This window comes from Sturnira hondurensis, unplaced genomic scaffold (assembly GCF_014824575.4).
Source record: "Sturnira hondurensis isolate 20B ecotype Veracruz unplaced genomic scaffold, ASM1482457v3 Scaffold0003693, whole genome shotgun sequence".
Taxonomy (NCBI): Eukaryota; Metazoa; Chordata; class Mammalia; order Chiroptera; family Phyllostomidae; genus Sturnira; species Sturnira hondurensis.
In genome coordinates this window covers 5,480,405-5,505,051 of record NW_028076324.1, presented here as the reverse complement: position 1 = coordinate 5,505,051, position 24,647 = coordinate 5,480,405, and the positions used below count along the sequence as shown (strand labels likewise).

Here is a 24,647-nt window from a genome sequence, read left to right as displayed (position 1 = left end):
TAAAAGAAAATCCAGGGTTTTTTCCCAAATTCCTTTTAAAAATCCAGAATGCTGTAGAAAATTCTTAGATCTTTCTTGCATATTCTACAAGAAAGAAACAAGTGAGAAGGTTGGGAAGAGAGAGGGAACCACAGAGAGGCGTGGGGCCAGGAACAGAAGGAGAAGGCGAAGGAGTAGGACGTGGAGAATGATGTGAGAAGAGGGTCACCGCGGTGAGCAAGAGGCCAGGGCGAACGCAGAGGCAAGATGGGAACTGCGCCGCCGCCACAGGCCCGTAGGGAATTGCACGGGGAGAAGTCGGAGGGTTGGGTGTTTCCTGGACTCGAAGATCGAATGGGAGGGTGAAGTCAGGCAGAAACTCCTTATGCCACTGTCTTCCACAGGCCCTTCCCGCACCTTCCATATCCGCAAACGGAGGGTCCAGATCGACTGCTCTCACGAGGCGAGGACGCTTCCATCTGCCGCGCTGTCTGCTCGCTCTGCACGTTTCCGCGGGCCCTGGGCGGTCGGCAGCCACACATGCTGCGCGGGCGCAAAGCCAAGGGAGGCAGATGAATCAGATGCGGCGTGGAGCACAGCTTGCTTGCTGTTTTGCACTTTGTGGTAACACATGGGTTACTTTATTTTTTAAATTTTAATCTATTTTCTTACATTTTAGTGGAGCTATAACTTACATAAAGCGCATTAATCCCGACAACTCGGTACATTGTGTCCGGACCGTGTAACCACAAACCATATTAAGGTAGCGTCCCTTCCGCTCTCTCTCAGTTAGTATCCCCCCAGAAGGAACCTCCTTCCCAAACTCTAGCACCGCACAGTAGCTCAGCCTGTTTGATTGATACACATGGAGAAGTAAAGGGACAGGTGTTTATTTCTCTGGCTTCTTTTTCTCATCGTTGGCTTTGAGATGCATCCAGGTATAGTGTTCAATAGGGTGATAATTCATTCTTTTCCTTTGCTGCGTATCATCCCATTATGTGATATATATCACAGTTTATCTGTCTTGTTGTTGACAGGCAATTGGTTGTTTCCAGCTTTTGCTTATCATGAATAAAGCTGCTGTGAGCGTTCTTAGACACGTCTTGTCTTGGCTGGACATTCGTTTCTCTGCTGTCTGTACCCAGGAGTGGAATGAGTCAGAGGGTATGTGTGTGTTTGGTGTTAGTGGGTACCAAACCGACTGACCCCTGGTCACTGGAATCCAAAGTGCCCTGCAGGGAGAAGAACCCTCTGCGGAGATTCTGGTCTGTGGTTTGTGGAAGACCCAGTAAGTTTCAGGAGGGTGGAAAGTAGTGAGGGGCAAGAAATTATAGAGGAAAGGAAAATAGAGATGGGAAGATGAAAGGGTCCCACACGGGAATGAAGACTTGACCGCGGGAGTTTGAGGTCTGGGGGATGCGGGTGGCAGAGAGGGGCCAGGCTGTTTGAAGGTGGCTCTTCAGATCTGAGAGTTCACTGACTGATCACAAGAGAGAGAAAGTGAGAAGACAGCACTCTTACAAGAGGTTAACATCTTTTATTTTTTCCTTGTGTTGAATGTATTGGGGTGATACTGGTTAAGGAGATTACACAGGTTTTGGGCACACAGCTCCACACTGTCTGTGCACTATATTGTGTGGTCACCACCCCCAGTAAAATCTTTGACAGCAATGCCATTTGCCTGTAGAAATGAGCAAATCCATTGTCCTGAAGACAAGGCTCTTCTGTCTCTTCGTACCTCCCCTTGACTCCTTTTCTCTTGTACTTTTTTAATCCTCACCTGAGGGTCTGAGGATTGATTTTAGAGAGAGAGGAAGAGGGGAAGGGGAAAAGCGAGAGAGAGAAACATCCATCGGTTGCCTCTCGTACCTGCCTTGACCGGGGATGAAACTGCAGCTTTTTGGGTTTACAGGGTGATGCTCCAAGTAACCGTGAGCCACCTGGCCAGCACTACATTTATTGATATTTTTCTTTTCTTTCTCTTCTTTTATGTTTTTAATTGTTTTTCTATCGCAGTTGTCCCAGTCTTCCCCTGTGGCTCTCCCCTGTCCTGCCTCTCCTCTGCCCCAACACAGTCAATGAATCCACACCTGCTGCCCTGCCCATGGGTCATTTGTACCCGCCTCCTCTCTCTCTCCTTAGCCCCCTCCCCGCTCCCCCTGGTCTCTGTCAGTCTGCTTCTTGTCTCCATGCCTCTGGTTCTAGTTATCCTTTGTTTTGTTCATTAGGTTCCTCTTATAGGTGTGCATTCATTGATTTCTGATTTGTTACCCTGACCCCAGCCTATGTGGACATAAACACAGATTAAGCAAACTTCACGGAATTTGCCAGTTGGGAAGGATTCCCAAATCTCAGGTAATGCCAGTTCTTAAAGCCCTATTTCTTAAATGGAAAAACCGACTATAGGTGGGTCTAGGTTTTCATGCTTCTCGGTGACAGAGGCAGAGACTAAGTCCACCTCGACCCTCCTGTGCGGGGTGGCAGCACCCCCGAGGCACCAGGGCACGCCCAGTGACCTCTGCCGTCGCCGCAGCGAAGGTTTTCACTGATTAAGTGGGACGTGGAAAAAGTCACTTTCATGACCTCATCCAGCTCTGATATCCTGGATTCTAAATGCATTTAATTGGGTTTAATTTTTCAGTTTTCTAAGCAAGCGTTTTGAATCATACTGCAGTGAAATGCCAGAGTGTGATGTTCACCCCTTCATGGCAAGAGACGATAATGACCTTGTATTTAGAATGTCTAGCACAAAGCGATTTGTGATGCTGACCCCAGAAGTGAAAGGCCACTTAGAAACAGAAAGGATACTGTCATAGCTTCTCTATTCCCCTGTATACAGCTCTTGGTTTCTTCCTTTCTTTCTTTACCTCTGGAAAAGGCTTCTCATTTTCTAAATCTGTATGGTTTGAAGACTAAGTCTGACACACAAAAAAAAATGTCAAAGGAGCCACAGGGTTAAATGCAGAAGTGACTCTGTTCCCTTCTAGCTGCACAAGCCTGCCACTGTCACCCCAGACCTTATTGTCCTGCCTCCATGGTGAGGGCACCAGCTTGGCATTTCAGCGTCATCATGCCCTTGGACTTGGCCTACAGCGGAGGGCAAAGGGCTCTTTCTGAATTGATGTTTGCCTGCCTGGGCCCAAAAGAGCATTCTGATGGCAGAAAGAAAAACACCAGTCTAGTGGAATGTTTTGGTCAAACCTATCTTCAGTGCAGAAGTTATTGGGTGTTTTAATCTCATATTATACCCTTTTAACAGTCGTCCATTTACAACATGTTTTAAAAACTCTAGCAAGGAGAGTCTTTGCTCAGTATTCTTTTTTTAAAAAATATTTTATTGATTTATCTTTAGAGGGGAAGGAAAGGAGAGAGGAAGAGAAACTTCAATGTATGGTTGCTTCTCCTGCATCCCCTGCTGGGAACTGGCCCCTGCTGGGAACTGGCCTGTAACCCAGGTTTTGCCCTGACTGGGAATCGAACCGTGATCGTCTGGTTCACAGGCCCATGCTCAATCCACTGAGCTACGCCAGCCAGGTTTGCTCAGTATTCTTGACCAATTATTTACCCAGGTGAAATTTATTATCGGATTGATTGTTTTATTCATTTAGTTGTTTGGTTTTTTTTTTTAAGAGACTGGGGAAGGGAGGGTGAGAAACATGTTAATGTGTGAGAGATACATGGTTGTCTCTCACATGCCCCCAGCTGGGGACCTGGGCCGAAACCCAGGCACGTGCCCTGACTGGGACTCAAACCGGTGACCTTTTGGTTTGTAGGCTGGTGCTCAATCCACTGAGCCACACCAGCATTGCGTCTGATTGACTTTTTACAACAGATTCTACATGAATTTTTTAAATCACAAACGGGTGTTGGATGTTGTCAAATACTTTTTCTGCATTTATTAATATGATCATATGATTTTTCTTCTTTGGCCTTCTTTGTTGCTACGCTGGATTACATTGACTCTGAATGTTGAAGGAGCCTTGAATACCCAAGGTAAATCTCTCTTGGCCCTGGCGTATAATTCTTTGTATACATTGTTGGATTCAACTTGTTAATAGTTAGTTAAGGATGTTTTATTCCATGTTTATGAAAGATAACTGGTTTGTAGTTTTCTCTTCTTGTCATGTCTTTGCTGATTTTGGTAGTAGGTTAATGCTGTGCTCACAGAATGAATTGAGAAGTGTTGCCTTAGCCCCTATTTTCTGGAAGGGATGGTAGAGAATCAGCATAATTTCTTCCTTAAATATGTGTTGAGAGTCACCAGTAAAACCAATCTGAGCCTGGTTCTTTCAGTTTTCGAAGGCTATTAATTACGATGTAATTTCTTTAATAGATAAAGGACAACTCAGATTATATGTTTCTCCTTGTGTGAGTTTTTATAGAAATGAATTTGGCAGAAAGTCAAATTCTTGTGTCTTTCAAGAATTTGATCCATTTCATCTAAGTTGTCAATTTGTGGGCATAGAATTATTCATAATATTCTATTATCTTTTTAATGTCCCTAGGATCAGTATTTATGTTTTTAGTGTACTTATGTATTTAAATAACATATTTATGTGTTTTCAGTGTACACCAAATTTTGCATTTCTGATGTTAGCAATTTTTATCTTTTATCTCTTTTTTCTTAGTTATCCTAACCAGAGGTTTATCCATTTTATTGATTTTTTAAAAAGATTTTTATTTATTTATCTTTAGAGGGGAAGGGAAGGAGAGAGGGAGAGAAATATCAATGTGTGGTTGCCTCTCATGCCTCCCCTGCTGGGAACTGGCCTGCAACCCAGGCATGTGCCCTGACTGGGAATTGAACCGCAATACTCTGATTCGCAGGCCCGCGCTCAATCCACTGAGCTACACCAGCCAGGGCCTTTTTTATTGATTTTTTAAAAATCAGGTTTTGGTTTTGTCGATTTTCTCTATTGATTTGCCGTTTTCAATTTTGCTGATTTCTGCTCCAGTTTTTGTCATTTCTTGTCTTCTACTTACTTTGGATTTAACTTGCTCCTCTTTTGGGGTTTCCTAAGGTACAAGCTTATATTATTAGTTTGAGATCTTTTTTCTTTCTTATCATTTACATTTCAATATTATAAATTCCCTCTAGCACTGTTTTCACCACATTCTATAAATTCTAAGTTGTACTTTCATTTTCATTTAGTCCAAAATATTTTTCAATTCCTCCTGAGACTTCTTTGATCCACGTGTCATTCAGAAGTGTGTTGTGTAACTTCCAAGTATTTTAGAATTTCCCAGCTCTTTTTTTTGTTATTGATTTCTAGTTTAACTTCATTGTTTTTTGAGAGCATCCTGCATGTGGTTTCAATTTTTGAAAATTGTCGAGGAGTGTTTATGGCCCAGAACGTGGCCTGTGTTGGGGAATGTTTCATGTGTGAGCCTGAGAAGAATGTGTGTTCTGCTGTTGAGTGAAACAGCCAGTAGACGTCGGTTATGTCAGCTGGTGGGTGGTAGGGTCGAGTCCAACTGCGGTGTGGCCCACTGACGTTCCCCTGCTGCGTCTGTTCACTTCTGATAGAGGGCTGTTGGAGTATTTGACTGGATTCCTCTGTTCCTCTTTGAAGTTCTGTCGATTTTGCCTCATAGTCTGACATTCTCTTGGGAAGCGTACAAACATTAAGGATTATTATGTCTTCTCAAAGCACTGACCACTTTATCAGTGTGGTTTTCATTACGTGACGGCCCTCTTTGTCCCCGATCACTTTTTTCCTCTGAAAGTCGTGCAGCCAGATCAGTATTCTCTTGATGAGTACTAACGTGGTGTATCTTTTTCCATTTCCCAGATTTAAAAAGTATTACATTGGATTATTGATGAAATTTTTACTGCTAAATAATTACTGATGAAACTATGACTTTGGAAAATGTGACTACTCTTGCCAAAGTCAGTATAATGAGCTATTTTCAATCATTCATACCTTTGTATGAATTCGTATATAAGATCCTTTTTTAAAATTGATTTGAGAGCGAGAGGGGAAGGGAGAGAAAGAGAGAGAAAGAAATGTTGATTTGTTGTTCCATTTTTTCATGCATTCATTAGTTGATTCTTTATGTGCCCTGACCTGGGATAGAACCTGCAACCTTGTTGTATTGGGATGATGCTCTAGCCAGCTTAGCTACTTGGCCAGGGCTAAGATCCTTTCAGTAAACAGGTAAAGGGAATTTTATATGGAAGGAAACAGGGAAGTTGTAAGAGATTAAGGGTCAGTAACTGAGACAGGAGATGGAATCCCCACAGAGAGCAAGGAGAGTCACTCAGATGTAAAAGGCAGATCTTATGCTCTTCCAGGCTTTTGCACAAGGCTAACGTTGTCTGGAGGCTTTCGTGCTCTCCTTTCTAAGTGAATTCATCAGCAGCTGTGCACTGTGTGTGGACCCGGACGTGCAGTGGGAACCAGGAATACACGGGGGCCCCCAGGAACGACCCAGGGAAACACAACACGTAGGGGCTCCTCCTAGTCTATCTTAGAACGTGCTGTGGTTTCTCTCACCAGGCTGAGGAAATTGAGGGGAGGACAAAATTGATTTCCAGGCGTATTCTCCGGGGTTCCTCTTTGCTTCCTTCTCTTAGCCTCTTCCACTTTTATCATCTCTAACCCTTTTTACTCAGACTGCATCAGGATAGCGCTGCATGCCTGGCTGGCACAACCCCAGGAAGCGGGACATTCTTTCAAAGCCCTCATCCCATCAGAGTGTGTCAGTCTTGAAAGGATCTGTCCAGGCAGGACTGGCCTTTCAGCCAAGCTGAGAATGTGTTGTGCCCTGATGGCGCTGTTTGAGGAGTGGCAAGGTTGACACATCCAAAAATTTGCTTTTCCGTGCATGCCTAAAATTCTGCCCTTAATGATTCATACCTGCTATTACTAATACTTGGTGCCTGGAGGAGAAGACACAGAAAGAAGATGCTGGGTCTTTCTAGTTTCGCTTGGGGACGGCAAATGACTAGAGTCATACAGGGACTTCAGAGTGTACAAACTGGAACGTCTGACAACTTCTGAGCAAATGCTGACAGACTTCGATATGAGGCCTCACAGCTTTGGGGCAGGAGAGAAAACCGCAGAGGCCTTCAGCGACTACCCCTTCGGAGGCAGACTGGCAGCAACGAGCTGTGCTTGGCCAGGGTCAGGCCAGATCACGGCGTGTAGCGTGCGCTCAACTGAATACCCTGGTTTGTGTTCAGTATGCTCTATCACTTGTGCTCATTTAAAAGCAAATGAAAGAAAATTGCATGCTGGCATCCCCATTTCTCCATTTTGTTTGACCAAATTTATTGTGGTGGTAGTGATTTGCTAGCTAGTGATCTGCTGTGTGTTCAAGCGACCCTTTACGAAAATCTCTCTTCTTCCCACCCACCTGCCATTCTTTTCTACTCTCCTCCCATCAGCCAGTCCACACATGCTCCACAGCATCCCGAGCTCCCTGGTTCTTTCTGAGGATGGCTGCGTGTGGACACTTCAAGTGAGCATCAAATGTGGGTCCGTTTGTGCCCTGATTTGCCCAGCCCTGTCTCTCACTGGCCTCTTCAGGCTCCACCACCCTCAACACTCTCGTCTGCTCTCACAGCCCATGCCCAAAAAGCCTGAAATTCAGATACATTCCTGGACACAGATAGGAGTTTGGACTCCTGTCCCACTATTTCCTGCTTACAAAGGGTTCTCAAAGGTAAACAGAAGTTGGCCAAGCTACAGTAGAAATAAGCTCTTACCATGTGGAGGGGAAACACTTGTGAAGTGTATAACGTTCAGAGCAGTATTATTCACAGTAGCCCAAAAGTGGACACAATCTCTGTGTCCATCAATAGATAAATGGATACACAAAATAATGGTGTAGACATAGAGTGGAATATTATTCAGCCATGAAAAGGAGGGAAATTCTCATGTGTGCTAAGTAGAAGAAGTCAGATGCAAAAGGACAAATATCGCATGATTTCATTTCCATAAAATATGGAGAGTAGGCAAATTCATAGGGACAAAAAGTAGATTAGATATCACCAGGGGTTGGGTGAATCGGAAAGTAGGGAGTTATTTCTCAATAGGTATAGAGTTTCTGTTTAGGGTGATAAAAATATGGAAGCGAGCCCTGGCTGGTGTAGCTCAGTGGATTGAGCATGGGCCTGTGAACCAGACGATCACGGTTCGATTCCCAGTCAGGGCACATGCCTGGGTTGCAGGCCAGTTCCTGGCAGGGGCCAGTTCCCAGCAGGGGATGCATGAGAAGCAACCATACATTGAAGTTTCTCTTCCTCTCTCCTTCCCTTCCCCTCTAAAGATAAATAAATAAAATATTTTAAAAATGTACTTAAAAAAATATATGGAAGAGCAGTGAGGGTTACACAGCAATGTGAATGTGATTAATGCCACTAAATTCTATACTTAGAATAGTTAAAATAGGACTTCTGGCCAAGATGGAGGTGTAGGTGGAAACACTGTGCCCCCTCCCACAACTAAATTTAAAGACAGCTAAGTTTGAGAAACAAATACGCAGCCAAAACAGTGAAAATTGAACTGTATGGAAGTCCGACAACAACGATCCACTCAGCCACACGGGTAAGAGGGGCGGAGTCAGCGGTGGAGCTGAGGTGGGGGGGTGGGGAGTTGGGCAGGGAAGATCTTTCGGTCCCACCGACCTAAGAGCGGAGGCGGTTGGTGGATCCCAGGCGTGGGGTGGCGACAGGCAGACCCAGTGAGGGCGCAAGGCAGCTGGCTGACTTCGGTCACACATTCATGAGCAGATAAACCAAGTGAAGGAGTGAACAGTGAGATAGACCACTCAGGCTAGGGCCCCAGCGATGGGAATTAGAGCCTGAAAGCACCAACTAGAAAGACTTTCTTGGGGTCGAGGGGCCAGGAGAGGCTCCCAGGCTCACAGAGAGTTCATTGGAGAGACCCACAGGGTCCTGGAGGGTACATGGGCCCACACACCCGGGAATCAGCACAGAGGGGCCCAATTTGCTTGTGGGAAGCTGCAGAGGAAACAGAAATCTGAGAAAGAGTGGAGCGGAGCAAAGTGCCATTTTTTTTCCCTCTCTGACCCCACTCCCATGTACAGTGTCACAACCCAGTGACTGGGTTGCACTGCCCTGGTGACACCTAAGGTTCCGCCCCTCATACATAACAGGTGTGAGCGAACCAAATGTTATGACTCAAGAACAGCTCAAAGCCCCAGAGCCTAAAATTCTAAGTGACCAAGAAATATCCAGACTTTCAGTTGCACAGTTCAAAATACTAGTGATCAGGATGCTCACAGAATTAGTTGATTTTAGCCACAAATTAGAGGAACATATGAAGGCTAAACTGATTGAAATGAAGGGAAATGCACAGGAAACCAATAGTGATGGAAAGGAAACTGGGACTCAGATCAATGGAGTAGACCAGAAGGAAGAAAGAAACAACCAAACAAACAGAAAAGAAGGAAGAAACAAGAATTTTAAAAAATGAGGAGAGGCTTAGGAACCTCCAGGACATCTTTAAATGTTCCAACATTGAATTATAGGGGTACCAGAAGGGGAAGAGGAACAGCCATGAGTGAAAAACTTATCTGAACAAATAATAAAGGAGAACTTCCCCAGTCTGGCAAAGGACATAGACTTCCAGGAAATCCAGGAAGCTCAGAGTCCCAAAGAAGTTGGACCCAAGAAGGAACACACCAAGGCACATCATAATTACATTAGCCAAGATTAAAATGAAGGAGAGAATTCTAGAAGCAGCAAGAGATAAGGGGACAGTCACCTACAAAGGAGTTCCATCAGACTGTCAGCTGATTTCTCAAAAGAGACCTTACAGGCAAGAAGGGGCTGGAAAGTATTCCAAGTCATGAAAGGCAAGGACCTACATCCACAATTGCTCTATCCAGCAAAGCTTTCATTTAGAATGGAAGGACAGATAAAGTGCTTCTCAGATAAGGTCAAATTCAAGGAGTTCAGCATTACCAAGCCCTATTATATGGAATGTTAAAGGGACTTATCTAAGAAAAAGAAGATAAAAAATAGGAACAGTGAAAGGACAACAAACTCACAGTTATTAACAACCACACCTAAAACAAAAGCAAACTAAGAGGACAGCTAGATCAGGAGCAGAACCATAGAAATGGAGATCACGTGGAGGGTTAGCAACAGGGGAGTGGGAGGAGGAGAAGGGGGGAGAAGGTACAGAGAATAAGCAGCATAGACAGTGGGTAGAAAATAGGGGGGAGGGCAGGAATACTATGGGAAATACAGAATCTAAAGAACTCGTGACACATGGACATGCATGAATGAAAGGGGGGAATGGTGGGGGAGGGGTGTGCAGGGTGGAGGGGAGATAAGGGGGGAATGGGACAACTATAATGGCATAATCAATAAAATACATTTTTAAAAAAGTTTTAAAAAAGGAATAGTTAAAATAGCAAGTTTTATGTGATATGTATTTTGACACAATAAAAAGATAGTAAAAAAAGTAACCTAGGTGTTTAATAATAAAACTGTGCATGTTACTGAAGATGCCAGACCTGGGAATAGCCCCACAGAGCTTGAAACAGAGTACAAACTCGGAGGAAAACCAAATAAGAAGGCCTAGAATCAAGCAAACATAGCTTGTTTGGGAAGGGCAACCTTGGTAAAATGAAGTTACCAGGAGCAGAGGAGCAAATAAAGATGGAGAGATGAGGAGAGGTCAGATCAGGAAAATAACTGTCTCCCATGAGAAAGAGGGAACACTACCCAGGGAAGGGTTCCAAGCAAGAAGGAACACGTGCACTGTGGTTTGCCTGTGAGAAAAATCGCTCTGGCAAGTGTGGTGGATGTGCTGTCCAAGACCAACACAGAAGGCAGCACGCGGGTGGGTCAGGCCACGCAGGAAGCACGCAGTGCCCTCCCCTGGCCCGTGGTGTTGCTTTCTGTGGGTTCTGTTCCCAAGGTCAACACATCATCACAAGAAGTGTAAGTACAATAAGATATTTTGAGAGACCACATTCACATAAGTTTTAAAATATATATATATATTATTGGTTATGCTGTTATGGTTGTCCCATTTTTTCTCCCCTTTATTTTCCCCTACCCTGCACCCTACCTCCCACCTTAGTTTATGTCCATGGGTTGTACATCTAAGTTCTTTGGCTTCTCTGTTTCCCATACTATTATGGTTATAAAACTATTTTATTATTAGTTACTATTGTTAAACTCTTTATCATGCCTCATTTATTAATGAAACTCTATCCTAGGTATGTGTATATAGGGAAAAAACATCGTATATAATAGCGTTCGGTACTGTCTGTGGTCTCAGGCATCCACTGGGGGTCTTGAAATGCATCCTGCCCATTAAGGGAGACAGGACTCCACCAAGCCGCCTTTGCACAAGCTGGACCTGTTCCCCAGCAGGAGCCCGCACTGTCCTCCAGTGCGCTGCGTCTGCCACTGCATCCCTAACCTGGGCACGAGTCCATGTGGAATTTAACTCAGTGACAAGAATCGTCTGTGCGGAACCTGGGAGCCCTGATCTAAATGTCTCTCCTCCTAGCAAGGTCCTCTCAGGAGAATTCCTGTTCTCGGGAGAACGCCCTAATGAGGGAAGTGAGAGCAGGGTGCTGCCATCCAGTCTGAGAACATCCTGATCGCCTCACCTGTTCTTGTCCCAGGGTTGCCTGAGCTTCTCTGAGCTCTGGAAGAATCCACTTCCTTCTGCCTGGTCCCCACCCCCACTGCCCTGGAGGCTGTGTGTGGGCCTTGCTTCTGCCAGGGCCACCCCACGACCATGGTCCCCACTAACACTGCCGCTAACCTACCCTTCTGTCTGCTGCTCACCGGTGCTCCCAGCTGTGGCTTCCTGCCTGCAGCCTGCTGCACGGAGACTGTGAAGCCATCTACCTGGGGTTGGTGGTGTCCTGGAGTCTGACTCAGACTCAAGTGACCTCTTGTCCGCGTGTGAGGTCAGCCATGAGGGGGTATTGACACCACAGAAATCTGCAAACATCACCGACAGACCTCTTCTTTCTGGAGAGCGAGTGGTTGTTTCGTCGGTACACTGCCATCTGCACTCCTTGCTCCTTCTGAAGGGGAGAAAAAAAACTGATCTGAAGTATTAGGCAGGACTCACTTCATTTCACTCAGGGATCCTCTGGGTCCCCATCACCTCAGAAGCAAGGCTCAGTGAGGATCTAAAGCTTCCCACCCCATCCGTGTGGCAGGGCTCACTAGCAGAGGCTGGCTCAGTTCCAGAAAACTGGATTCCCCCTGGTCCAGTACCGCCCCCCACCCGAGCTTGGGGGGCTCTTATCAGCCTCTTGAACTAGAGCCGAGCTCTTCTGCAGGAGGGTATTTGTGTGATCCCCCTAGTGACTGGGCCATGCTTCTTATCATTGTCAGCCCAGGTCCCTTATCTATCTATTTATCAATCTATCTTAAAGATTTTATGTGTTCATTTTTAGAGAGAGGGAAAGGGAAGGAGAAAGAGAGGGAGAGAAACATCAATCGGTTGCCTCTTGCATGCCCCCAACTGGGATCCTGGCTCACAACCCAGGCATGTGCCCCGACTGGGAACGGAACTGGCAACTTTTCAGTGTATGGGACAAGCCCAACTGACCGAGCCACACCAGTTAGAGCCCACCTCCCATATCTAAATGCACCCTGCTCCCAAGCATTCGGACATGTCTTTTCAGCACCTCCTGCGCGAAGCCAGACGCAGCAGATGTAGACACGCAAGCATGTGACTCACGTGAAGCCTCTGGGCTCTCTTATCTCATCCCTGGTTTCAACTGGAGAGGCCTGGAAGGTGTTCAAGGACAGAAAGGAGAAAGCTGTAATAAATTTGGTTTTATTGTGTTTAAGTTGTTAGTGTTTTGATACATTTGAGATTATATAATGTACATGACTATTATCTTTGTCACTCAGGGGGTGCAACTTTCGTAAGAGTACATTTTGACTCCCAAGCTCCTGTTCCCTGTAATGCGCTGAACTGTTACCCTGCCCTCCCCCCGTGGCCCCCCCTCCGCCCCCCGCGAAATTCNCACCTCCTGCGCGAAGCCAGACGCAGCAGATGTAGACACGCAAGCATGTGACTCACGTGAAGCCTCTGGGCTCTCTTATCTCATCCCTGGTTTCAACTGGAGAGGCCTGGAAGGTGTTCAAGGACAGAAAGGAGAAAGCTGTAATAAATTTGGTTTTACTGTGTTTAAGTTGTTAGTGTTTTGATACATTTGAGATTATATAATGTACATGACTATTATCTTTGTCACTCCGGGGGTGCAACTTTCGTAAGAGTACATTTTGACTCCCTAGCTCCTGTTCCCTGTAATGGGCTGAACTGTTACCCTGCCCTCCCCCCGTGGCCCCCCCTCCGCCCCCCACGAAATTCCTAGGTTGAAGTCCTAACCCCCAGTACCTCAGAATGTGACTTTATTTGGAAATAGGGTTTGTTGCGGGTGAAATCAGATAGGATGACGTCGTACCGGAGTAGAGCCGGCCCCTGATCCAGTGTGACTGATGCCTTTATAAAAGAGGCCCTAACGAAGGGCGAACACCCTGTGAACATGAAGGTGGCCACCCGCCAGCCGGGAGAGCGTCCTGGGACACATTCTCTCTTCACAGGTCTAGGAAGGAGCCAGTTTTGTCGCCATGTCGATCTCAGACATCCAGCCGCCAGAACTGTGGGACAATGAATTTCTGTTGCTAGACCGCACCCACTCTGCAGTCCTTTGTTACACTAGCTCCGGCGAATGAATACACTGCCCAGTAAATATACTTTTCTCTTGTGCACCACACTAGCATTTGCTGACAAGCAAGACTGCCACGGTTCCCTAAAGCTTCAGATCTGTTCTTAGGTGAAACTTTTAATCTTTTGTTTCTTCTTCTTTATTTTTTTAAGTTTTAAATTTTATTTGTTTTCTTTTAAAAATATTTATTTATGTATTTGAGAGACGGGAAGGGAAGAAGAAAGGGAGAGTAACATTGATGTGAGAGAGAAACATCAATTGGTAGGCGCCCTCAACCGGGGCCAGACTGGCAATGTAGGACTGTGTCCTGACCTGAAATGGAACGGTCGACCTTTCGCTTTGTGGAATGCACTCAGCCAACTGAGCCACACCAGTCAGGGCATAACTTTTTTTTTTTTATCACTTGGGGTGACGGGAAGCTGAAATAGTGCAATGCCTTCCAAAATTAGAAATAGTCCCAATGACTTAAAAATGTTGGGAAAGTTATTTAATAAAAATAAAAGAATCTTAAGACACATTAAACTCTGAACTATTTATATTGCTCCAGTTTCTTCTTGCATGTGGCAGAACACAGTTGGTGTCGTTGGCCACGTGCTGTCTGGCATTCTGTGTCTTTCATTTAACATAATTTGATAGAAACATCTCTGCATAGTGGTAGTGTTCATAGTGTTCGTTAAATAGCCACAATACATATTTTTGTGCCTTTCACATATTATTTGTCATTTGTTATTTTCTAATCATCAGTATGAATATTTTTGCTTAACGTACCTTTTTTACTCCTTTTGAACTATTTCCTTGAGGTATGTATCCAGAAGCGAAAACCCTGGATTACACAGTTTTGTAGTTCCTGTTACATATTAGCCATTATTCTTAAGACAGATTGAACCCACCTATGGTTTCCCTAGAACTAAAACTAAGTGTGCAGATTTGTCCATAATCTTGACATCATTCAGTCTTACAGTTTTCCCTGGTCTTAAAGTTGCTTTAGTATTTTATTTATGTGGGAGGTGGTCCCGGACACGTTTAAAGCATACGATTTATTTTTGTATCTTACTAAGATATGGACGTTTTGCAACAACTGCTATAGGCTCCTGCGGTAGCCCTAAGTGGTCAACCCTTCCTCTTAGTTGCGGGTTTTCGCAGTTCCCCCGCCGTGTCGCCCGGGTTCCCTTTGGAACTGCGCCCACCAGGGGTCAGCGCAGGCTCAGATTTGGGCTTGGCTTCCCACAATGCACTGGGCTCTGTTGTCCCCTCGTCGGGAGGTGACGGAGCTGCGTCTCTGACGGCTGAGCCCTGAGGGTGCGCGAGGCGCCGACCGGCGGGAGAGGGGCGGGGCGTTGTGGGGGTGGGGCCGTGTGTGGGCGGGGCCAGACTCGGCCGCCTCGGTTGTCCAGGCTGCGGGCAGCCGCGGGGCTTAGGTTGCGCCCTCCCCAGCGGCGGAGACTTCTCTACCTGGCGCAGAGACAAGGTAGGGAAGTGGGGGCGGGGGCGGTGTGTGAAGTCTTTCTTAGTTGTGCAAACAGGAAAAGTCTTAAGTTGCTAACAGTTAGAGCTGCAGGTTTATTCGGAGGGGATCTATTTTAAAACTCTTTTGTCTGCGTCCCTTTGTCCCTGTCCCTCTCCCTCCAGTCTCTGCTGGGCTCAGGGGAGTCTGATTCTGGGAGTTAGTGCCAGGGTAGTTTCGAGGTCTTGGTTCATCCCTTGTAAGGTACGGATGCAGGCTCCGGGGTGGGGTTAGAATGTGTGAGAACTTGTGTAGGTGTGGGCTGGGTTTCTTCAGGTGTGTATACGTGAGGACTCATGAAAAATTAGAGGTAGGTCGGAATCTAGTTCACCGTCTGGGCGAGGGTCTCGAGTCCAGCTGTTTCAGGTACTTAAGTGAGTGGAGTCTGTCAGTGTCCCGCCTGCACCAGCATATCAGCTGTTGGCTGTCCTGTGATTTAAGCTAGTGGGTGTCCTCAAGTTCTAATAGACCTGAACACTCGGCACCCAGGACTACTCTCCAGGACATTGCTTACCAACACTCCCTGCTGCCACCCGCCAGAGCTCCTCACAGCACAGCTGACCCTAGATTGGGGATCCCACGCCTAGCGCTTTTCAAAAAGTAAAGTTTGACAGATAGAAGCACTGGAATATGGGGCAGCTGGGACAGCATAAGATTATTGGTGCCTGTCCTCTTCAGCCTGTTTCTGGGTCACAGTGCATGGCTCTTTCTGTTCAGTCTGCTTTCTGTTACCCTAGCACCCCTTGGCAATAATGCCAATCTGTAGTAATCCCAACCTGGAAGCGCCAGGCTGCAGTTCTAAGGTAACTCCACCTTTGTCCACTTCTAAAGGCTCAGAGAAGCACTTCAGTCCTCTGATCCCTAGCACCAGTGTAGAATAAATTATACATTTTTAAAGATATATTTTTCTTTAAAACCCTCACCCTGCTATGTCCATTCCAGTAAAACTGGTAGATTTTACTCTGGAATCCAAGCAGTGTTTTTTTTATTGTTAAGTAATAAAGGTTATAATTAGGAAAGCTACCTAAACAATATATTCTTCAGGTGAACATGACCCTGATTAACACATCAGCTGATAGTAAAAGGCAGCGGATGGAAACCAGGCAGACTCGGCTCCAGGCTGTTCAGAAGAGGAGGTTGGACAATTGAATTAGCCTTATTGTTCCTTTCGAATGTAAAATGTTATGAGTGAACACAGGTTCCTTTTTTGCTGGTCACACCTCTTGATTTCAGCTAACAATAAAATATAAGAACATTCTTTCAAATTATTTCAAAATAGGTATTATCACCTCACCTATGCCCAAGGAAAGAATTGAGAACTTGTTAGGAGTCTAAATCTTTGTTAAATAGAATTTCTTAATGGTCCTTAACCCTATCTCTGGGCACTTTCCGTCAGAAGTGCCAGTTCTCTATCAAAGTATGAAATTATGAATTGTTCATTATGTATAATCTCTATTCAGAAAGTTTCCACATCTGACATTAATATTAATTTAAAAGCATTGTGTATTTGTGAGTAAAAAGGTACAGACCTTTAAAAGATTAAAAGGAAGGAAAAAATTGTCTTAGCCACTAGACATCCTCAGTTAGTGGCAATAAACACAAGAGATAAAACCAAAATCTAGTAAGTCATTAATAGTCAACAACACCCATGAGAGCTAGAGGGCACTGTTTGAAGCTTAAAAGAAGCAGTTTAAAGACATGTCAGCGGTAACTTTGCAGAGCAGATAGAAAACATCAGTAAGCTCGCAGCCTCGAGAGAGTCGTGTGGAGAGACACTGACACCCATATAAAGAAATTTATAGACAAGTTCTTGAGCTCCCCCCAAATAAGCAGATTGGATGTGTCCCACATTAACCATAAATACTGTGCACATTAGGTTAATTTTAACAGCTGGCCTATTGCTTTTATAACCTTCCAGTGCCTTTATTATTTCCAAGAAGGCATAGCTGACATGGTCCTTGCTTCCAAAAGAGGTAAATAAAAACAAAACAAAACACAAAACTGACCTCTAGCCACAAACTGGGGTTTGCAGGACTTAGCACAAATGAGCGACTTGTAGTTTACTCAATTCTTGAGCAGGTATTTATCAAGTACCTAGTTAAGTATAAGACCCATTTCTATACTTCCCTAGTTAAGTATAGCCCATTCCTAATGAAAAAGAGCCCCGGGTATGATTTCTTACTGTGGGCTGTGTCATCAGGACCACATGAGTAAGGGCCTAGGAGATTTCTCAGACGCCAAGGTGGCAAAAGCAACTCTCGGAAGAGCCATGAAGACACGAGGAGCTCGGGTGAAAGACACACAACTTATTTTGGAGGGAAAAGGGAAAAAGTACCTCAAAATAGTTCCCTTTGGCTTTCATCTTGGTGGTACCAATTTTTGAAAAGCTGTTTGTTATATTATGATACTAATTGTAACATTAATTAATGATAGCCTTAACAAAATCATGAAGTGAAAGTAGCAAGATGTGAGGCCCAGGAAAATGAGAAATAAGAGTGAAGAGAAAGGTAGGGGTCAGGTCGCAGAAGGCCGTGCACAGGTGAGGGGAGTGTCTGAAAATGAGCAGGAGAGTGACAGGATCACGGCTGCTGTGGGTAGTTCACTCTGAAGCCTGAGGGGAGGGTAGAGCTCAGAGCGCAGGATGCTGTAGCAGCGACTGGGAAAGACATGACGAGGGCGTATTTATAGAGTGCATCACCAGGTTCAGCTTTCTCATACGTTATTTCACTCGTTTTTCACAGCAGTCCTTTGCAGTCAGTAAGATTCACAGCATCATTCCGTAGGTGCTTACCTCGGTGCTTTGTGTACATCATCCCTGACCTTTACAAAAACCCTATAAATCAGGTATGATTAGCCCACTTTACAGAGGTTGGCACTGAGGCAGGGTAAGGAGCAGCCCAGGTCCAGTGTCTAGTGCAAGGCTCGTTTTGAATAGCAGGTGAGTCCTGCTTCTCTAGAGAATAAAACGTGACAACCCTTCCAGGCAAGCCTATACCTGGAAACACCCCTCAGGACTCAGGGTGGCAATAAGACCACCGTGCCCAGCTTCTTATGCATTTCTGTCTCTGCAAGGGTCCCATTGAACAGAACCCTGTGGCGGTTCCTCAAAATAGTAAACACAGAACTACCATGTGATCCAACAATTCTGCTTCTAGGGTATACCTAGAAGAAGTAAAAACAGGATCTCAAACATGTAGCACACCTGTGTTCACGGCAGCACTGCTCATCATAGCCAAAAGGTGGACACAGCTGAAGCGTCCATTGATGGAGGAATGAATAAGCAAAATGTGGTCTGTGCCTGCAATGGAACAGGATTCAGCCTTACAAAGGAAGGAAATTCTGACCCATGCTACAGCACAGATGAACTTTGAGGACACCTAAGTAAAATCAGCCCGTCACAAAGGACAAACTGTAATTACACTCGCCGTAGTCAAATTCATAGAAATGAACAGGGGAGTGGTGGTGGTCAGGGGCCAGGAGGAGAAAGGATGGGCGGTTGCTGTTTAGTGGGTAGAGTTTCAGTCTGGAAAGATGAAGAGAGTTGCAGAGGTGGATGGTGGTGATTTTTGTACAACAATGTTTATGTGCTTAATGCCTCTGAATGGTACATTTTAAAATGGTTAAAAAGGTAAACTGTACGTTTTATGTATTTTACCACCAAAGACAAAAATCACATTGAGTGTCATGTTATGAACAATTACCAAAGTACAGGCACATGTGATAGATTAGTGATAAGGAAGACTAGGAAATATACTTCCAAAAGTAAAACAGACATCTCGTAAGGCCCAGCCCAAGCAAAGAATGCTAGCTGGATTTCTAGACAGCTCACGGGAATGTAAGGCTGGAAAGTACCGAAGATACCATTTAGTGCAGTCTTCATTTTCCACAGATGCATCAGTGAGGCCCAGAGTTACCGGGTGATTTCCCCAGAGTCACTGAGCAAGTTCAGACAAGGGGAGAATGCAGAGCGAAAACCTGGCCTCTGCCAGATAATCGTACCTGAGAGGGACAGGGACCCACTCGCAGCTGATGGAGGTGTGCTCTGGATTGCTTATGTAAGCAGAAAGAGAAACCAAACTTGGTTTTCATCTTTATCAGCCTTGCTGTAGCAAATTCATAGGATTACAGTTACTGAAGAGATGTAGGTGCTTAGCTTTTGGTGTCATTCGTTCATTCTCAAACATTCCAGGGACTGTTCTGCTAAAGATCCTCTCCAGTTTCCAATTTTTCTATCTAGGAACAACTGTCTGCCAGCTTTATTCTAGCTGCTCTGCCAGTCACCCTTGGACATGAACTCCTAAGTTATATAAACCTTCACTGACTCCTGGAAAGGCGTTTGAGGAACAGATAGAGTTGGAGGGGAGGTGATAGGAGATGAAGTGGCAGGGTGTCCGATGCCAGAGAGAGCTGTGATTCCAGTGAGGAAGCCACCCAAAGCGAAAGGGTTTTTAGTAGAACAGGTGTCTAGGGCTACAGCTGCAGAAGGATTGGAGTCCTGCTCCAGGAACCCGCCCTGGGCACAGTCCCAGCATGGGGACTGCCTGGAGTTGTTGACGCCTGCCTGGAGGATCAGAGCAGTGCACGGAGATGAGCAGAGGTGCAAAGGAAGGGGAAGAGACGTACAACAGAGTGCGGTCGGGAAAAACCCTGATTCCATGGAATAACATCCCCATCTTGTAGGCTCTAAGGATAAAGCCAGATTGGCCCCGTACAACTATATGCACAAATGTGAATAGAACCCCTTTCAGCTGTGGCCGGTGTGTCTCAGTAGATTGAGTGCCAACCTGCAAACTGAAGGGTTGCTGGTTCGATTCCTAGTCGGGGCACATGCCTGGGTTGTGGGCCAGGTCCCCCAAAAGGGGGCACGTGAGAGGCAACCACACATTGATGTTTCTCTCCCTCTCTTTCTCCCGCCTTTCCCCTCTCTCTAAAAATAAATAAATAAAATCTTTTTTTTAACAAAAGAACCCCTTTTAAAAAATTAAATGTAGGGACCTGCCTACTTCCAGGAAACCTGAGGTATAGGATACATGTAAAACAACTTACGAAATAAAGCATTAGGATAATTTAGTAAAACAAGCACCGTATTTGAAACCACCTAAGAAGGAGGGGCACACTACTAGCTATTTTTAAAATTGTATGACATAAAAGTGGTCATAGCAGTGAAGCAGAAATAGATCCTGCCAGTACCTGAGATGAGATATTTTGGCATGGAATTTGGCTTTACATTTCTTTGGAAGCCACGATATAAAAAGGAAACAGGTTGGGTTACATCATTTTCTTTTTCTGGCAATATAAAATATACAGATTCAATTATAGAGAAGACTTTTTTCCCCCTGAAGCTAAATTCAAAGAAGGATTTATCATATGGGCTCCTTTGAATATAATTTTGAAGCTATGTACAATATCGTCAATACCATTTTATGGACAACTCTGAAAATGTCATGTAGATAAATGGCTTTTATACAGCGACACTCTTGTGACCTTTCACGGCAGCCACCTGGAGTCACCATGAATGCGTAAAAATATTTTTCTGCTAGCATACTGCAGCGGCAGGATTCCGGGAGTGTCACTTTGAGAAAGCTACCCGAGGTTGGGTCATCAGAAGAACCTAGAGATTTGGGCAGAATTGGACATCTGAGTGGGAAAAGGTCCCATCGTCTGTGGGGCCCTGTCCTTCTGGGTGGAGGATCCCTGGGCGGAAACAAGAGCAAAGTGGTCCGATGGACTTTTAAGCTTTGAAGCAAGAGTCGAATAAGCCCTGTGCTGCTCTTGACATAGATGGCAGGCTCTAGGGACGTGAACGACCGCAGCTGGTGGGCAGACCGGCAGGCAGACCAGCAGTCAGCCGCCAGCCAGGGAGCGTGCTTCGGGTAGAGGCGGGTTGCGAGGTAGTGGGAAGGCCATGGACTTTGAAGTCAGATAAGTCTGGTTCAGCTCCTAGCTCTGCGACTTATTAGATACGTGATGTCACAGATGACTTGACTTTTCTGCTCCTCAGTGGGATATTTACATCTACCTGGTATGAGTCCTTTATATGATAAGACATATAAACAGTAATAAAAAGTAGTAGCCAACAATTATTGATGCTTAGCTCAGATGAAGCAGTCTGTTAAGTGCTTCACACGCATTATTTCATTTAGTCTTCAAAGCAGCTCTCTGTGGCAGCCACCACCTGGTACTTCGTAGGTGTTCAACACATGATATTTATTAGTATTAGTAGTATCAGTTATAATAATAAATTGATCAAGTAAAAGAGGCCATCTTTGCCCTGGGAATTAGTGGCTAGAACAGGAGTCAGCAGACTCTAGGTCAGAGGCCACATCTGGCCACTGTCTGTTTTTGTATAGTTGGTGAGGTAAGCATGGTTTTTACATATTGAAATGGTTGAGAAACATTGAGCCCTGGCTGGTGTGATTTGGTGGATTGAGTGCTGACCTGTGAAGCAAAGGGTTGCCAGTTCGATTCCCAGTCAGGACATGTGCCTGGGTTGTGGGCCAGGTCCCCAGTGCGGGGCGTGGGAGAGGCAACCAGTGGATGTATCTCTTACATATCGATGTTTCTCTCCCTGTCTTTCCTCCTTCCTTCTCATCTCTCTCAAAATAAATAAGTAAAATCTTTTTAAAAAAGAAAACGATTGAAAGAAGAATAACGCAACATTTTATGACATATGAAAATGATACAAAATTCAAATTTTCATGTCCATAAATAAACCTTTACTGGAGCACAGCCATATCCTTTCGTTCACACATGGTCTGTGGCTGCTTTTGTGATACAATAGCTGGGTTGAGTAGTTGAGATGGAAATATAAGTGGCCCACATTGCCTAAGATATTGACTACGTGGCCCTTTACAGAACGTGTTTGCTGACCCCTGATCGGGAACAGACCTCCGGGGGTCAGGACAGCTGCGGAGCAGAAACTAAGCCAACCTCTCGGTAAGCAGGACTGCCCTGGGGTGAGTGTTAAGCGATGGGATCCAGAAGGAGCAAAACTCCCATTGGCCTCAATTTTGGGCCCATGGACAAAAGATGCGGTCAGCTGCTTTAGGGCCAACATGGTCGAGTTGAGGAGAGAGAGAGGGCTTGGGCTGGACCATCTCTCTACAGGTTCTCCAAGTTCAGCCAATCTGGGACTAGAACCAAGTAAAGAAGCAGACAAAGAAATCTGGGATCTGTGAGCTGCTCTTTTTTTTTTTTTTTTTTAATGTTTCAAGTCCCCATTGCAGTAAAGTCACATGATAAAAGCATAACCTGGGTCTCTGTGAAGCCACATTAGCAGTTTCCAGACACCACGAACACTAGTGTCCATTTCATCTAGGCTGAAGCTTGTGAGTCGTTCATTTTTATGCTTTTGTATGTTTGCTTTTCCCTTTGTGTTTTAGCAAAACTTCTCTTTCACATATTCTAATCTTATTTAAGCTAGCTAGGGGGAAAATGATGGATTCACACCTGGGCCAGGATAACGTCCCAACTTCTTAGCTGTTCTTAGTCATGTGGTGTCTGGTCTGGTCCCTTCTCACTTGTCTAGACTCATCTTCCGACCACTCCCTGCACACCCTATGCCCTGGAAGTAAGCCTGTTCCACGGCTCATGGTATTTTTTATACTCGGCTGCTCCCTCTGCTTTCCAGCTTTCTACATCTTCCCTGCCTGCAGAAATGCCCTCCTCCTTCAGGCCTGCTGCAGTGTTCCTGCCTGTCCTGGGAGGGAGGACCACGTCCGCCTCTTCGCCCTCCACCTGCTACCACGGCACCCGTCACTCCCTTGGCATCTGTTGTTGAATCCTTCAAGATTAGGAATGATAAATTCTTAGCACATCCCCTTGCTTCCGGGATGTGGTACCCTAAGCGTGTGAAGGATAATCAGCGTACCCTAAAGGGCCAGGAGCAGCAAAACTTTCCAGCTCAGGAACCTGGAAATGACGGGTCAGAAATGGGGCAGATAAATGAAAAGCCAGGCAAGAAAAGCCCATGATGGCAAAATTCCTGCCTGGGCTTTCATTTTTTATTTTGTTTGTTTTTCTCTTAAGAAGAATATTGAATAACTCAGTAGGAGATACCCTCTACTTTAAAAGACAACACTACTCAGAGTATTTGCGTCATACCTCTCTGAAGATAGATTTCAGAAGACTGCATCGCAATTCAGAGAAGACACGTCGGGAAGGGCTGAGGCAATATGGTCCAAAATCTTTGTTGATGATGAGACTAAATGTAAGGACTGAACTTGAAAATACAGGGCTGGGCAACAGTAAGGTTACAGACGGGTACATGAAACATAGTTTATTCTTGTATTATTATGTATTAATTATTGTATTTTTCATACGGACAACCGTAAACCTACTTTTGCCCCACGCTGTATAGATGGCTGGCGTGGCCAGCAGATGGGATCTCTCGAGTGCACCTGTCTCACTCGGATTCTTACCACTCTCAGCTGACAGCTAAGAGTCTTGGCGCCGTGAAGGACCTTGTGTAGTGGCCTCTTGGCGTTGGTATTTGCTCGACCCAAGGGTTGTATCTGCACTTGAGAGTTTGTTGCTGGTGACTTTGATCTCTTAATTGAGTGACCACTGCGATATCAAAACTTTATTTTCCAGGCACAGTTGGAGGCTTGTCTTGTTGTTTTTTTTTTCCAAACCCAGATTCATTATCACCTTCCGGCCTGCTGAATCTTATCAGCCCCTTTGGGCTGTCACAGCATTCGTGAGATCTTCTCCACATGCCTGATCTGCATCCGGCTGGCAGTTTGCTGGGCAGAAAAGCCGAGAGTCCTATCGGCCGATCTAAAAGTTCCTCTTTGAGATCTGTAATGAAAACTACCCTGGCACTAACAGTTTTCATCTATAAAAGAGACCTTTTAGGGATCAGTGGTCTCACTCTAATCAGACATTTACTTTCCAATTCTGTCCTTCCTTCGACTTACCAAACTTTGGTAAGGTGGTGCAATGGTTTCTGCCATCAGGTGCACCCTCGTGGCCTCCTGCCGGTTCTGTTTTTTCCTCCTCTCTCCTATTCTGCACAGCAGTTTTTCCAACGGCCTCCATTCTCCCTAAAACTCCCACCCGCGGGTTCTCCTCACTCTCCACCAATGACCCTGCCTGCTAGTTTACAGAGAAGGTAGAGGCTGTGAGGTAGTGATACCTTCAAGCTCCTGCTACTGGGCCAAGAAACCCAGCGTTCATTCTGCGCGCATCCTTCTCTGTCCTGTTCCCACTGAAGAGGCAGCCTTCCCTTGAGTTGGGACTGGCCTTTAGATCCGTGCCTTGACCTCCTCCTCCCTTCTCAGGGACTTCTCTCAATTAATTATTCCATCTCCTGCATCCTTCTCATTAGCTTTACAAATCCTGCTATCTCACCCACCTGCGAACATCTCCCTGTGGCAGCCTTCCCCTTCACAACACAGCCCCTCGACTTAGAATTGTTTCTATTCGCTTCCTCACCTCAACTTGTCAACCTTTTTCAGTCGGTTTCCACTCCCAT

The 24,647-nt window shown here is 45.4% G+C and overlaps 1 long non-coding RNA gene across 1 annotated transcript; it reads right to left on the bottom strand.

Moving 5' to 3' along the window:
- Positions 1 to 2,759: 2,759 nt before the first annotated feature.
- Positions 2,760 to 12,085, bottom strand: LOC118984586 (uncharacterized). Its single transcript, XR_005065945.1, has 3 exons — positions 12,054 to 12,085; positions 11,825 to 11,950; positions 2,760 to 2,897 (listed from the first exon to the last, which is right to left on the bottom strand). It is a non-coding gene; the product is annotated as an uncharacterized LOC118984586 (long non-coding RNA).
- Positions 12,086 to 24,647: the final 12,562 nt, after the last annotated feature.